This window comes from Mustelus asterias, chromosome 12, assembly GCF_964213995.1.
Source record: "Mustelus asterias chromosome 12, sMusAst1.hap1.1, whole genome shotgun sequence".
In the NCBI taxonomy this organism is placed as follows: domain Eukaryota; kingdom Metazoa; phylum Chordata; class Chondrichthyes; order Carcharhiniformes; family Triakidae; genus Mustelus; species Mustelus asterias.
In genome coordinates this window covers 58497220-58502301 of record NC_135812.1, presented here as the reverse complement: position 1 = coordinate 58502301, position 5082 = coordinate 58497220, and the positions used below count along the sequence as shown (strand labels likewise).

The window sequence follows — 5082 nt, the reverse complement described above, 5'->3', positions numbered from 1 at the left end:
GGAGGTGTTTAGATCGAGAAGATGATGATGGGTGGTGGCACAGTGGTTAGCACTGCTGCCTCACAGCACCAGGGAGTCAGGTTTGATTCCCGGCTTGGGTGTCTGTCTGTGTGGAGTTTGCACATTCTCCCCATGTCTGCATGGGTTTCCTCTGGATTCTCCGGTTTCCTCCCACACTCCAAAGATGTGCAGGTTAAGTGCATTGGCCATTCCAAGTGGGCATTAATAACCACTTGTTGCATTACGGTTTTTTATTTTCCTGACTGTTGATCTACACAGAGAGGAAAAAGTATACAGGAAGAACAGAATACAAACAAAAGGACAATTAACAGAAAATGCCGGATAAGCTCAGCAAGTCAAACACTATCTGTGGAGAGAGAGAGTGCTAACTTTTCAAGTCCATATGCTGCTTCTTCAGAATTAAAGAGAGGTAGAAATGTGAAGGGTTTAATACTGTATAAGAGGGGGTCAGAGAAAGGTGGGAACGAGGAGAGATTGCAATAACGATGTGTGGGTCATGAGACAGAGCAAGTGTTAATGGCAGTGTGACAGGCTCTGGAAGGTGGACAATGAGGAGGAAGGAGGTAAAGAGGCACCTTCTGCAATTGCAATGAAAGTGCCTTGGGAATGGAATGCAGAGTTGAGAGTGATGGAGGAGTGGACCAGGGTGTCATGGAGGGAAGATCTCTGCAGAATGGTGGGGGGAGGTGGGTGAGATGCAGATGGATTTGGGTGTGGCATCATGGCTGGAGGTGGTGGAAATGGCGGAGGATGATTCTTCGAATGCGGAGGCTGATGTGGTGAAAAGTGAGGACAAGAGGGACCCTGTCCTGGTTCTGGGAGGGAGGAGAAGGAATGGGAACAGAGGCAATGGACATCCCTTCTTTGAAGGATTCTATTCAATTGTTGGGTGCCCTGTCAACCACAATGGTGGGTGGGGGGAATACCTCAGTCGAGGGAAAAGGCAGACTTTCAGAAGCACTTTTTACAAAGGTGGCATTGTCAGAACAGAAGCGGAGAAACTTGGAAAATGGAATGGAGTCCTTATAGGAAGTAGGATGTGAGGTGCTGTAGTCAATGTGTTTGTAATGAAAATTGGTGTTCAGTCTATCACTGGAATTGGAAACAGAGAGGTCAAGGAAGAGCAGTATCGGAGATGGATCATGTGAAGGTGAGAGAAGGATGGAAATTGGAAGTAAAATTGCTAAATCTTTGCAAGTCCAGATGAGAGCATGAAGCAGCCCTAATACAGTCATTGAGGTAGCAGAGAGAGAGTTGTGGGAGCGGGCTGATTAGGACTGGAACAAGGAATACTTACAAAATGACAGACATAACTGGGGTTCATGTGGATACCCATGGCCATATCGTCTATTTGTAGAAATAATTAAAGGTCAATCATCTTAGTTCCAAGACATCTCTGCAGGAGTCCGTCAGGGAAGTGTCCTAGGCCCAACCACCTTCAGCTACTTCATCAATGACCTTTTCTCCATCATAAGGTCAGAATTGGGGATTTTCACTGATATTGAACAATGGTCAGTACCAACTGCAACTCCTTTGATACTGGATTAGTCTTTGCCTACATGCAACAAGACCGGGACAGCATTCAGGCTTGTCTCCATCTCCAACAAGGAAAAATCACCCGTTGACGTTCAATGGCATTACCGTTGCTGAATCCTCCTATTATCAACATCTGGGGGTTACCATTGACCAGGAACTGAACTGGACTAGCCATATAAATACTGTGACTACAAGAGTAAGTCAGAGGCTGGGAATACTATGGCGAGTAACTCACCTCCTGACTCCCCAAAGCCTGTCTACCATTTATCTACAAGGCACAAGTCAGGCACAAGACTAAATGCAGACTTGGTGACTGATTTGTGGAGCACCTTCACTCAGCCCACAAGCATGACCCTGACCTTCCTGTACTTGCCATTTTAAGTCAGCACGTGCTCTCAGGCCCGCATGTCCGTCCTGGACCTGTTGCAATGTTCCAGTGAAGCCCGGCTCAAGCTGGGGGAGCAGCACCTCATCTTCCGGTTAGGCACGTTACAGCCTTCAGGACTCAACATTGAGTTCAACAATGTGATGGAATACCCTCCACTTGCTTAGATGAGTGCAGCTCCAATAACACTCAAGAAACTTAACACCATCCAGGACAATGCCTTTCAAAGACCATCCGCCAAAGGAATAGGGAGGAGATGGCCACACGGCCAATGCAAGGTCTCTGGACCTGAGGACCTAGCAGCAGTGCCACAAGAAGCCTAATGACTTCAAGTGGGTGGTCAAGGTCAATGAATTCATCTACTCACCGTATCACCAGCCTCTCACACTGCTCATTGCACCACATCCACATCCCTCACCCAACAACAATCAGAACTCAGGTTTCACACCCAGCTTACATCCCAAAACTGCCAAACTCACATCCATTTCTTGCTGCTTCCACATACTTCCATCTGTGGCAGGCAAATCACCCAAACACAGTGCAACACTATCATGGTACAAAAACAGAAAATGCTGAAAAATCTCAGCCGGTCAAGCAGCATCTGTGGAGAGAAACAGAGTTCGGAGTTCATGGGAAGGATTCTTCAAGCGTGCGCGCCCCAAGACCGGAATTTCTCGCCGGGCTCAACGGGCCTTTACGTGGTCACCAAAATCTCTGTCTTGCCCGTTGATTCCCGCGGCAGCCGAGACGGGAGAATTTCAGTCCATATTTCAGTTGATGACCCTACATCAAAATGACTCCTTCTGTGGTCTTATTCTATAATTCTTCTGATAATCTAGGCTGACACTCCTGTGCAGTGCTGAGAGAAATGTTGCTAGGACGTGAAATAGAAGCAAAACATGCTGGAAAGGTCAGCATCTGTGGAGAAGGAAACAGAGTTAATATTTCAAGTCTGATATGACTCTTCTACAGAACTGAAGTGAGGTTGAAATGTGACCTGGTTGCCTATGGGTAGGCAGGTGGATTATGCATCCATTCACCAACTCATTGGAAAAGGGCAACAAAAAGAAACCTGACTTAATTCAATCCTGGTTTGACCCACATTCATCACCCACACAAAATGCATTTTCCACCTAGAGTCACCAGCTCAGAAGCTTTGAGCCCAAAGAAGGTGTATGACAAGGAAACAGAGATCCAACATCAATTACAGGGAGGCAAAGGTCAAGTGGAGGGTATTCCATCACATTGTTGAACTCAGTGTTGAGTCCTGAGGGCTGGAACATTGCAACAGGTCCAGGACGGACATGTGGGCCTGAGTCCCAGGCAGCTCATCAATTGGATCCAGGCTCAGGCTCCAAATTTCTGGCTTTGAATTTTGACTGGGTTTACCCAACCTTGATCCTCTCCAGCAGGATGTAGTGAGAAAGCACCTCGGATGTAGTGAGAAAGCAAATGTGCTTGATGCTTGTCACATTGCTACAGGATCGATCCTCAATTCTTGGCCACTGGGTAATGGAAATAGGGAACTGCAGTACACCAAATAAGTATCTGCAAATTGATACGCCACTTGTGACAGTGGGCCAGTTATTCCCCCAACACATGAATTTTTAACCACTGGGAACCACATTGGAAAATTGTGGTGCTCTCTCTCCAGCTTTCTATGTAGAAAATCACGAGGGGTGGATTCACAATTTCCCAATATGGATTCTCAGGGAAGGTGAATGAGTCTTTGGCTCTCTTTTTCTCTGCCTCTTTGTCTCTTCATCTGCTTCTTTCTGCCCTTCTATCTTTGTTATTGCTCTTTCTCCTTGACTCATTATGTGTCTGTCACCTTTTGACTCTCCATTGGTCTCCCTCTCTCTGTCTCTCATAAGAACATAAGAAATAGGAGCAGGAGTAGGCCATCTAGCCCCTCGAGCCTGCCCCACCATTCAATAAGATCATGGGTGATCTGAAGCGCATCAGTTTCACTTACCCGCCTGCTCCCCATATCCCTTAATTCCCTTATCGATCTGAAATCTATCTACCCGTGAATTAAACATATTTAACGAGGTAGCCTCCACCACTTCAATGGGCAGAGAATTCCAGAGATTCACTAACCTCTGAGAGAAGAAGTTCCCCCTCAACTCTGTTCTGAACCGGCCCCCACTTATTTTGAGGCTGTGCCCTTTAGTTCTGGTTTCCCTTCTAAGTGGAAAGAATCTCTCTACCTCTACCCTATCCAGCCCCTTCATTATCTTATATGTCTCTATAAGGTCACCCCTCAGCCTTCTAAACTCTTTCCGTGTCTCCCTGCCTCTCTACCCCTTTGTCTCTCTATTCCTCTATCCCCGTTTCACTCTCTCCCTTCTGTCTCTATCCACCTCTCTTTTCCTCTGTCTCACCCTATGCCCCTTAATCCCCATCTCTCGATCTGAATTGTGTTTTTCTTCTTCTATATTTTTTCCACATTCTCTTTGCCAACTCTTGAGTTTGGATATTTTCCTGCTATTTCCTTTGTTTCACTTGAAATTCTAGTGGCCACAGACGACACACAGCAACAAGTGACACACAGTAATGAGTTTATTCTGTTTCCAGGGTTCCTTTTCTCTATTGCTATCACATCTAAACCATAGTACGTAATCCTCCCCTGCATCCCTGTGCCGTTGCTATGACACAGTTGGAAATGCTGTGAAGTCTTACTGCTTGCTGAAGCTGGTCCAAATGGGAGAGGCAGAGCAGGCCAGGGCAGCAGTGGCTGATGTGGGGATGTGTGTTCATGCTACCCCATTTGTTGTGTGAAAGGAGAGAGGGTTAGCGCTCCCCTTGATAAGGATGGGAGGGGTCCTAGTGGCCTTACAACATACAAATGGTTAAGGCATTGCCACCTACTAAGTGGCATCTAACTATATTTAAGGATTTGTTTGCACTGGAGAGGATGCAAAGGAGATGCACCAGGATGTTCCCTGGGATGGAAAGTTTCAGCTAATGAGGAGAGACTGGATAGGCTGGGTTTTTTTTTCCCTGGAGCAGAGGAGGCTGAGGGGATATAATAAAGGTACCCAAAATTATGAGAGGTATATAAATAGACCAGGTCATAAGAACCTTTTCCCCATGACAGAGGTGTCTAGATCAGAGGACATAGGTTTAAGGTGAGGTTT

At 46.4% G+C, this 5082-nt stretch overlaps 1 non-coding gene across 1 annotated transcript; it reads left to right on the top strand.

The window, feature by feature from the left end:
- The first annotated feature begins 4712 nt into the window (after positions 1-4712).
- On the top strand, positions 4713-4837 carry LOC144502166 (U6atac minor spliceosomal RNA). Its single transcript, XR_013499302.1, has one exon. It is a non-coding gene; the product is annotated as a U6atac minor spliceosomal RNA (small nuclear RNA).
- The last annotated feature ends 245 nt before the right edge of the window (positions 4838-5082 follow it).